The sequence below is a fragment of the Balaenoptera musculus genome, chromosome 6 (assembly GCF_009873245.2).
Source record: "Balaenoptera musculus isolate JJ_BM4_2016_0621 chromosome 6, mBalMus1.pri.v3, whole genome shotgun sequence".
NCBI classification, from domain to species: domain Eukaryota; kingdom Metazoa; phylum Chordata; class Mammalia; order Artiodactyla; family Balaenopteridae; genus Balaenoptera; species Balaenoptera musculus.
The window spans coordinates 115760814-115772308 of record NC_045790.1 but is presented as its reverse complement, the minus strand read 5'-3'; positions in this window follow the sequence as shown (position 1 = coordinate 115772308).

Sequence of the window (11495 nt, the reverse complement as noted above, 5' to 3'; positions counted from 1 at the left end):
TACCCTTCTGGTCCTTGTGATCCCAATTCTTTGTCCTCACCGCCCCCCCCCCCCCACCCAGTGTGCTTCCTTCTCCCTAATTCAAAGGATGGCTGAAGCTCCGCCTGCTGCCAGTGACATCACCGTTTCCAATAGCAACTGAGGATTCTGCAGACCCAACAGCAAAAGCCCCCAATGGGGACAAAGCAGGGTCGTCCCCACACCTAAGTGATGTCCGAAGCAGTGGAGAGGGGAGGAGCCATGTCCCTCCCAACAGGGTCACACCCCCTGCAGCTCTCACCACTAGGCTTACCTCCCCACACTCAGCCCAAAACAGACCCTGCGGGACCCCCTGGCTCTGAGGCAGGGGCTGCAGTGCTTGGCCTGCTCCCTTTCTTGTCCCCGTCTCTCCCGATGCAAGAAAATCGTTGCTTGGAGGTTAGTCTGCCTGCATCCGACTGCAGCCCCACAACTCTCTCTGTTCTGGGATTGAGGTCTATAGTGGAAGGAGCACCAGTCCTGGGGACACAATTCCTCCTGTGGAGTCTCAGGAGGGCATATGGGGTGTGCTCAGGGGCCCAGAGTGGGCCCTGTCTCCACAGGGTCTGCGGCCTCTCATAGCTCAGAGCTTGGAGGCTGCATGCGTGCCTGGGAAAGGGGAGCCACCAGCTGCCAGCTCTGGTGTGGCCCAGACAGCTCCAGGACGTTGCAGGGAGGGAGGGATTCAGCAGGGGGCTGCCGCCAGAGGTTCAGGCCCCTTCCATCCACCCCAATCCCCCAGTCGGGGGTGCTGGAGAAGCTCCTACTGGTCCCGGAAAAAGAACTTCCAAATAGTCAGAAACCTGAGGGCTGGCTATTACACAGCTGGGAGCTTGAACTTGGCCACGGTCGGAGTACTTATACCACGGAAACTGCCAAACCCTGCAAATCAGGCCTCTTTTTTCCCTTTAGAGGCCAGTTTACCAGCACACCACCGCCTTCCCCAGGCTGGAGGTGCTCAAGCTTCTGTCCAGAGGCCCTTGCGTGTCCCAGGCCTCAGCCCCTCCCGTGCTTGAATCTCTCCTGGACTCTGCACTCCCTTTCACCGTGTAGGCTTCTTCCACGCCCCCAGCAAAGGGGGTGCGGTTGCAGAAGGCCTCGACCTTGCTTTGTCTTGCTGTGAAAGATACTGCCGTGGGTTGGGGCTGCCTGAGGCCCCGGTCCTGCGCTGAGATTCTTGAAACCTTAATAAGAACGTTTGGATCCCCATGAAGCCTTACTATACCCAAGAATACCAGGAGATTTGGGTAGGAATGCGGTTGATGGGCTTCATCGTTTATAAAATCAGGAGTGCTGATAAAAGAAGTAAAGCCTTGAAAGCCTCCAGTCCTGCACCTTCTCATGGTCATCATTAACCAGATGGGACGTCAGTCTGGCTGTGTTGTGGGAACGTGGGACATCGTGTTGACTTGCAGCAGTGCCGCTGCCCTCATGCATGAATAAACGTACCTGTGAGGCACACACACACACAAAAAGATACCACCGGGACTTGGACCCCTCTGCATCCTGGTGTATCAAACTCTGTGGTGAGGACCAAGGAGACCTGGGTTGCTGCATCTGGCCTCGGTGGGAGCGAGGCCCTGTCTGCCCCATGGGGAGGGGGCTGCCTCAGTGCTCACTCATTCTTCCCAACCCGTTCCTTCCTCTGGGAACTGCAGCCCCATGTGGAGGGAACTGCTTCACCTCCTCCCCGACTCCAACCCAGGGGCTCTAGCAAGGGCTGTCAATCATAGATACAGCCCCTCCTTGGCCTTGGTCTGTTGGCCGAGAGGTAGTCACATGACCCAAGCAGACCACTCAGGGTCTGCTTTTCCCTAAGATTTTGGCTAGATCAGAAACTGCGACACGAACCCATCTCTGCATCTTCTCTGGAAGTGCATCTCTGAGAATTGAGCCACCTGTGGACACATTTCTCTCAGGAGGAAGCTGACAGACAGAGAGGAGCCATTACGCAGGCCCTATGTGCAGACACCTTGCCTGTGGCCGGCCAAGTGGGCAGAGGATGGGCCTTTGCCTGGTGTCCACCCACTGCAAGGGCCCGCCTCCAGCCCAGGACTGGGGAGATGGGGCTGGCTGTCAGCAGGTCTGGCCACCAGGACTCTATCCTTGATCTGGGGGAGCCCAAGGACCCTCACAGACCACAGCTGCAGACACCTGTGGTGCCATCTTGCTTGCCCTCAAGTTGATTTCCACTCGCACACCTTCATGCACATGGTTCTACTACCTGCCTCCCCACACAATTCCTCCTCTCCCATCCCCACCCTCTCTGACTTTCCAAATCCCACCTTTCCTGGAAGCCCATCTTCCCAACATCACAAACTCCCCACGGATCCCACCATATGCAAGGCTGGACTTTGACATTTAATTCACTTATAGACATTTACCAAGCTCCCACTGTGTGGCAGGCACTCCTCTAAATGATTGGGGTACAGCAGTGGAAAAGTTAGATCCCCGACTGAGCATGTGGCAGAAATAAGCACCTTAGACCATTTCATGCCGCGTTATGTACTCCAAGGAAAAAGAAAGCAGAATACGAGGGTAGAGCTTGATGGGACTGTGTGGTGATTTCAACATGTCTGCAATTTCTTTAACATGCATCCCTTCAAAGGGGAGCCCAGTTCCTCTCTCCTTGAATGTGGATGGACCGAATGACTCTTCTACTGAGTGGAACGTGGCGGAAGTGGCAGTGTGTGACTTCTGAGGTGAGGCCTAGAAGGAACAGCTTCCCTCTGGCACTGTCCTTCCTGAGTCACCTGCTCTGGGGGAGGCCAGTGTGGAGAGGAACTCTTTGTCAATGGCCCCCTGCCAGTGGCCAGCACCAACTTGCCAGCTATGGGAGTGAACCACCCTGGAAACTCCAGGGGCCCTCCGGCCCCCTTCGAGCCTTCAAGGGATGACAGCCCTGGCTGATGTCTTGACTGTCACCTCATGAGAGACCCCAAGCCTGAGCCACCCTGTCAAGCTGCTCCAAATTCCTGACCGTGGAAACTGTGAGAGATACTGAATGTTTATGGTTATGTGAATCAATAGATGACTAAGTAATCAATTCAGGTTGCTTTTTTTCTGAATGAAATGAGAGAGCAAGCCATGCAAATATCTGAGGAAAGGGTGTTCCAGGGAGGGGGGTGCAAGGGCATGGAGCAGAGGGAGGGAGGGGGAGACAGGAAGGAGGCCAGAGGGGACATGGGCCAGGTCCTGTGGGACGGGGCTGACTGTGTAGAGGGCCCCAGCTTTATTCTAATGAGATTGGAGGGATTAGACCGGGAGAGTGACACTGTTCAATTGACCTTTTAGAAAGGACCACCCAACTGCTATGTGGGTAACAAGGGAGGAGGAGTGTGACCAACCAGGAAGTTACTGGGATAATTCGTGTGCCAGGCAGGAGGTGTAGAGGTGACAAGACGTGGGACGAGAAAGTGAGGAGTCACGAATAACTCCAGAGCAACTGAGGGAATGGCAGTACCACCACTGAGAATGGGAAGGTGGGGTCCAGGAGGAATCAAGGAATCAAAACTTTTATTTTCTTATAAAGTTCCCACTAAGCTTTTAACCCTGCAAATTTTGATACGTTGTGTTTTTGTTTTTGTTCAGTTACATATTTTTTCTAATTTTCCTTGTAATTTCTTCTCTGATTTATGGGTTATTTAGAAGCCTGTTGTTTAATTTTCAAATATTTGGAGATTTTCTGCTTGTATTTCTGCTATTGATTTTTACTTTAACTTCAATATGGTCAGAGACTTATTTTATGGTCCATAATATGGTTTTTCTTGGTGAATATTCTATGAGCACTAGAGGAAATTGTGTATTTTTCTGTTTTGGGTGTAGTGTTTTAATAAATGTAAATGTTTCTCATTGTGGTTTTTTAAAATTAATTAATTATTTTATACATTTTTGGCTGCGTTGGGTTTTCGTTGCTGTGCGTGGGCTTTCTCTAGTTGCGGCGAGCGGGGGCTACTCTTCGTTGCGGTGCGCAGGCTTCTCATTGCTGTGGCTTCTCTTGTTGCAGAGCACGGGCTCTAGGCGTGTGGGCTTCGGTAGTTGTGGCTCGCGGGCTCTAGGGCGCAGGCTCAGTAGTTGTGGCGCACGGGCTTAGTTGCTTCACGGCATGTGGGATCTTCCTGGACCAGGGCTCAAACCTGTGTCCCCTGCGGATTCTTAACCACTGAGCCACCAGAGAAGCTCCCCTCATTGTGGTTTTAATGAGCATTTCCCTTAATGACTGATTAGGTTTAACATCTTTTCATGTGCTTATTGGCCTTTTGTATACTTTCTTTGGAGAAATGTCTATTCAAATCTGTTGCCCATATTAACCATATTATCAGATATATGTTTTGTAAATATTTTCTCCAAGTCTGTGACATGTTTTTTCATTTTCTTAATGTTGTCTTTAAAGTGCAAGAGTTTTAAATTTTGATGAAGTCCAATTATCAGATTTTTTGTTGTTGATCGTGCTCTGGTATATCTAAAACATCTTTGCCTAACCTAAAGCCGCAAAGATTTTATTTTATGTTTTCTTCCAAGAGTTTTGTAGTTTTGGTTCTCGCATTTAGGTCTATGATCCATTTTGAGTTAATTTTTTATATGGTATGAGGCAAGGTGTAAATTCATTCATTTGTATCTAGGTATCCAATTGATCCAGCACCATTTGTTGAAAAAAAAGCTATCCTTTCCCATTGAATTTTCTTTCTACCTTTGTAGAACATCAGTTGACCACAAGCATAAGCGTTTGTTTTTAGAATCTGAATTCTGTTCCATTGATCTATATGTCTGTTGTTATGCCAGGACCACACTGTCCTGGTTACTGTAGCTTTGCATTACGTTTTGAAATCAACTAGTGTTACTCCTCCAACTTCGTTCTTTTTCAAGATTGTTTTGGCTCTTCTGGGTCCTTTGTAATTACATATACATTTTAGGATCAACTTGTCAATTTCTGCTAAGATTTGATAGAGATTGCAATGAATTCATAGATCAATTATTAAGACAACTGCAGTCTTGGGACTTTCCTGGTGGCGCAGTGGCTAAGAATCTGCCTGCCAACACAGGGGATGCGGGTTTGATCTCTGGTCCGGGAAGATCCCACATGCCACAGAGCAACTAAGCCCGTGTGCCACAGCTACTGAGCCTGCGCTCTAGAGCCCATGAGCCACAACTACTGAGCCCGCGAGCCACAGCTACTGAGCCCGCGCACCTAGAGCCCATGCTCCACAACAAGAGAAGCCACCGCAATGAGAAGTCTGCACACCGCAGCAAAGAGTAGCCCCTGCTCGCCACAACTAGAGAAAACCTGCGCGCAGCAACGAAGACCCAACACAGCCAAAAATCAAATCAATCAATCAATCAATTTATTTAAAAAAAAGACAACTTCAGTCTTAACAAAATTGAGTCTTTCAATCCATTTATTTAGATCATCTTTACCATCAGCAATGTTTCGTGGATTTTAATGTACATAAGCTTGCACTTATTTCGTTAAATTTATTCCCAAGTATTTTATTCTTTTGTCTGCAATTTTGAATGAAATTGCTTTCTTAATTTTATTTTTGGCCTGTTCGTCAGTAATATGTAGAAATAAATTTGACTTTTGAGTATTGATCTTGTACCTTATTAGTTCTAGTAGGTTTTTTGCTTGTTGTTGACTCCTGAGCATTTTGTAGAAGATCATGTTGTCTGTTAGTAGACAGTTTCCCTTCTTTCCCAGTCTGGATGCCTTTGGTTTCTTTTCTTGGGTGAGTGAACTAGATAGAACCTCTAGTCCCAAGATTGAAATGGTAAGAGCAGCCATCTGTGCCTCGTTCCCAACCTCAGAGGGAAAGCATTTGGTCTTCACTACCAAGTACGATGATAGCTATAGGGTTTCATAGGTACCCTTAGCAGGCTGAGGAAATTCTCTTCTATCCCTAATTTGTTGAGAATATTTATTGTGAATAGGTACTGGATTTTTTCAAATGCTTTTTTTCTACATTTATTGAAATAATCATGTGGTTTGGGTGCTTTTTAAAAATTATTTATTTATTTATTTGTCTGTGCCAGGTCTTAGCTGCTGCGTGCGGGATCTTTGTTGCAGCATGCGAACTCTTAGTTGCGGCATGTGGGATCTAGTTCCCTGACCAGGGATCGAACCTGGGCCCCCCGCATTGGAAGTGTGGAGTCTTAGCCACTGGACCTCCAGGGAAGTCCCTTGGTTCTTTATTAAGTTAATATGGTGTATAACACTAACAAATTTTTGGATGTTAAACTCATATTTCTGAAATAAATGATCATAATGTACAGTCCTTTCCATATGTTGCTGAATTTTGTTTGCTAATATTTTGTAGAGAATTTTTGCATTTATATTAATGGAGGATATTGGTCTGTAGTTTTCTTGTGATGCCTCTGTCTAGTTTTGGTTTTAGGTTAATATTGGCCTCATAGAATGAGGTGGGAAGTGTTTACTCCTCTCCTATTTTCAGGAAGAGTTTGTGAAGGATTGGTGTTAATTCTTCTTTAAATGTTTGGTAGAATTCACCAGCAAAACCACCTGGGCTTGGGCTTCTTTTTGGAGGGGGGAGGGTTTAAAATTACTAGTCCAATTTCCTTATGGTATATTCATATTTCCTATTTCTTCTTGCATCAGTTTTGGTAACCTGTATCTTTTTAGGAATTTTTCCATTTTTTCTAAACTTTGAGTTATTGACATAAAGTCGTTCATAATATTCCCTGATAATCCCTTTGATTTCTGTAAGGTCAGTTGCGGTGTCCCTTCTTTTACTCCTGATTTTATTTTTTCTTGATCAGTCTAGCTAAATGTTTGTTGATCTTCCCAAAGAAACAACTTACTGTTTAATTGATTTTCTCTGTTAAATTTCTGCTTTCTATTTCACTGATTTCGCTAAGTTTTATTTTTTGCTTGCTTTCGATTTAGTTTGATCCTTTTTTCCCTAGCTCCTTAATGTAGAAATTTAGGGTTTTTTAAAAAAATATTTATTTATTTATTTGGCTGCGTTGGGTCTTCGTTGTGGTACATGTGGTCTCTAGTTGAGGCGCGCTGGCTTAGTTGCCCCGCAGCACATGGGATCTTAGTTCCCTGACCAGGGATCAAACCCATGTCCCCTGAATTGGAAGGTGGATTCTTAACCACTGGACCACAAGGGAAGTCCCAACTTAGGTTTTAAATGTTGAGATCTGTTATCTATTCTAATATAAATGTTTACAGTTATACATTTCCCCCTAAGCTCTGCTTTAACTACATCCTATAAATTTTTATTTTTTGTTTTCATTCAGTTCAAAATATTTTCCAATTTTCTTTTTGATTTCTTCTTTGAACCTTGGTTTATTTAGAAGTGTGCTGTTTTAATTTCTCTAGTATTTTTGGATTTCCAAAATCTTTCTTCTTTTTATTTCTAATTTAGCTCAATTGTGGTTAAAAAAAATACGTTGCATGACTTCAAACATTTTAAATTTATGTAGACTTGTTTTATGGCACAGCATACAGTCTCAACTGGGACCCCCTCTCCTCTCCCTCAGGCCAGTCCCTTCACTGGTTCCTCATGGAGAGAGAGGGGCTCCAAGGGTGCCAGTACCAGAGGACAGAAGGGCCACCTTTTCCCCAGTGTACACTCCAGGGCATGGTGAGGGGCCAGAGCAGCAGAGCCAGTGCCCATCGCAGGCAACAGGGGGAAGGGGAGTCACCCACTGCACTCCGAAGACTGTCCCTTGGGACTTCCCTGGTGGCCTAGTGGTTAAGAATCTGCCTGTCAATGCAGGGAACGCCAGTTCGAGCCCTGGTCCGGGAAGATGCCACATGCTGTGGAGCAACTAAGCTCGTGCACCACAACTACTGAGCCTGCGTTCTAGAGCCCGCGAGCCACAACTACTGAGCCCAAGCACCTAGAACCTGTGCTCCGCAACAAGAGAAGCCACCGCAATTAGAAGCCCGCGCACCACAACAAAGAGTAGCCCCCGCTCACCGCACCTAGAGAAAGCCCGCACGCAGCAACAAAGACCCAACACAGCAAAAAATAAATAAACAAATTCATTTAAAAAACAACAAAAAAACAAAACCTAGTCCTGGCTTTAAAAAAAAAAAAGACTGTCCCTTGTGAGCATGACCCTCAGTGTCTGCCCAGGCCTGGCCTGTCTGGTGCTGGGATGGCCCAGGCTGGGCTGGGGTCCTGGAATCTGGCTGCAGCCAGGAAACCCAAGGTCCCAGGCCAGGCTAGGGTTGAGTGGGGAAGGCTAACCATTTTGGAAGCCCTCTGGAGGCCCTCACACTGTCCCAGGGCTGTCACTGTGGCAATCAGCATAGTAACAATGACTGTCCACCAGGTCACACTACTCCATGGGCACTGGCGTGGCTGCCACCAGAGGGCAAGAGTTCGGGTCCCCGCTCATCCTGGACGTGGACACGGCCAGGACACTGCAGGCCTGACTCCCTCCTAGACCTGCCAGCTCCGGGGTCCCCAAGGCTGAGGACGCAGCCCCGGCCTGGGCTCCAAGGAGGAAAGCAGGCTGCTCTGAGTTCTGGCTGCAGAACATGGACCACAGAAGTAAGCATGCTGGTTCACTCCACGAGGGTGGGAACTGTCCCGCCACCCGGTCCCCTGGACCCAAGTGACCCCAGGCCTGCTGTGGGCCCACTCGGCCTCTCTGGCTTTGCTCCTGCTGTGGGGTCCGGACCGCAGGCAGAGGGACTCAGGACCTTGCGCAGCGGGGCTCAGAGGAGGCTGATGGGGGGCCCGAGGGAGGTGTGGCGGCATCGGCTGAGAGCCGCACCGGCCTGTCTGAGCTGAGACCTGACGGGGCAGGACGGGGCAGGACGGCGTGGTGGCTCCTCGGCCCCAGGCGAACCCGCGTGGTGAGGAGGAGCAGCAGCCGCCCCGCGCTTTTCTGCGGAGATGAGGACGGTGTCCTCCCCTCACAGGGCGGCAGGTGTGCAGCGTCTGCCCCTCCCTCCCTGGCAGCTGAACCTGGGGGCCGCAGCCCAGCCCCCTTCCGCGCCCGGCTGAGACCGACAGCAGGTCGGGATGGCTCTCCGGAAGCTTGGCCTGCACGCCTGGCACTGAGTTCTCTGGAGTTCCGCCCGAGGCCTCAGCCCCCAGGAGCCAGTGGGACCGGTGCCGATGCTGGAGGCTCCCGTGGTGGTCGATTAGTCTGGAGTTTAACCAGGAGGGGCGCGCCGTCCCCGCCCAGCCTGCCGGTGGCTTCTGACAGATGCCGGGGCTCACGCTCCGCCCCTGCTCTCTGGGGAGGGGTGGGGGGCGCAGCCTCCGTATTTGGGGCCATGGCCCCCTTGCTGCACCCCCGCAGCCTGGCCGAGGCAGGGAGAAACCAGCTGGCTCTGGTCTCTTGCCCCTGGCGTGGCTGCTCGGGGTCCCAGTGCCCACTTCCCCGTCTGGAGGGCAGCACAGCGGCACCTGCCTCTTCCTGCTGACGTGAAGCGCATCCTGAAACGCGGCCCGCTGCTTAGCCGAGGCCGCCTGCCCCCTTGCCGCCCCGCAGTCCGCGCGCGGCCATGCTTTCCCCGGGAAGGCTGCTGTCCGGCGGTGGGTCCAGAGGCGGTGATCCCTCCAGCGACTTGGAGTGGACGGGGGCTGCGTCCACGCCTCCCGGCCTGGGTGTGATGGCGGGGTCAGGGCCACGCCCAAGGCCCGCAGGACGACTTTGCATCCATCCAGGCTCTGCCGCGCTTTTCAAGCCTCAGAATCGAACCTTGTGCCTTAGTTCCCTTCTCCCCGCTGCTCCACAGGCAAGCAGAGGGCCTGGGGCAGAGGAGGGTCGCCAAGGGGGAGGCCGAGGTTGAGGCTCCCGCCACGGCCCAGGGGCTCCTCACTGCCACACCAGGACACCCAGCAACCTTTTTTCTACGCAGGTAGAGTTAGTTGGGTAAACTGTTGAAGCAGCTCGCTTTCGAAAAACCTTTTTATTTTCACGTGAAGTTTCACACATAGCACAGAGGGGTCCGGGGTACCCTGCACCGAGTTTCCTGCAATGCTCGCATCTTCCGTGATGCTAGGACACTGTGACCAGGAGACCCTGCTTGTGCCGAGTCCTTTCTCACAGGTGAGGCTCCCTGTGCCCGCTTTGCACTCAGGGGGCAGCCCGGTCGGTGGGTCCCTTCGCCACAAGGGCCTCCCTCCTGCTCCCTTGAGGGCCACACGCCCCCACCATCTCTAACCCAGACGGCCGCTAGCGAAGCAATTGAGTTGGAAGACGGCAAACCCTTGATTTTCCACAGAATGTGGGGATTTCCAATAAACACGAGGTGCTGTGATGCAGCCCGGCCTGGTGACCGCGGTTTCTGACCAACACGTGTGGGAGCAGCACCGGCTGTTCTGAGGGCTGCGTCCACCCAGGGGCTGCAGCCCGCTGGGCCCTGTGGGAACAAGAGCCCACAGGCTGTGCTGACCCCGCTCTGGACTAGCCAGGAATCTCCCCCATGCTCCGTCTAGCTCTTTCCCAGGGTCTCAGGGGAGCCCGAGATGACCTAGTGGGTCTGGCACCCTGGGGATGGGCCCAGAACATGCCCTTTGAACCAGGTCTCGGGGGTGGGGGGCTCCTGCGCCCTCAGGTTTGACAGCCTGTGACTCACCTTCCTGCACATGCATCCTCCAGATGCCACCGTTTCCCTGGTAACTCATTGCGCAGGGAGGGGTGCATGAGGACATCGCTGGAACTGCCAGCAGAGCTGTGTGTGGGAGAAGACCCAAAGAGACCCCAGGGATGACCCCTAGAAGGGAAGGGGCAGGATGGGAGGAAGATCTTTCTGGAGCGGGTTCAGACAAGCCTAGGTGCTGAGCAGTAGGTGCGTGTGCTGGGGAGCCTCCTGAGGCCCAGAAATGTCACAGTTGAGAAGGCAGGAAGCAGTGGGCTCCCCACGGAGGGAGTGGGCAGTTGGGGCCTGGAAAGCCCTAGGGAGGGGCCATGTTTGAGGTTCGCCAGCAGAGAACACTGGGTAGGGCCGTGAGCTGAGCAATCCTGGGCAGTGCAGAACTGCTTTGCCTTGTTTATTGAGGGGAAATATGCTCACAGCAAAGTGCAGTGATCTTTATTTTTTTAAGTCTTTTCTTCTTATTTAAAAAATATATATATTTATTTATTTATTTGGCTGTGCCAGCTCTTAGTTGCTGCACATGGGATCTTCTTTGCAGCTTGCAGGATCTTTTAGTTGTGGCATGCAGGCTGTTAGTTGCAGCATGCATGCAGCATCTAGTTCCCTGACCAGGGATCGAACCCGGCCCCCTGCACTGGGAGCGAGGAGTCTTAACCACTGGACCACCAGGGAAGTCCCAGTGCAGTGATCTTTAGTACATCCTGAAGACTATCGAGTTTGTTGACCTTAAGAATGAGCAAAAGTGGATTTATTTGGGAACATCAGAGGAATTGCGATTTGGGACAATCAGGCTATAGCAAAAGCCATAGGTAAGTCCAACAAACAAAGGAGAGGAATGGTTATTTTACAGAGAAAAATGAGGAAATTGAGAGGTTTGTGTGGGTTTTGTTTT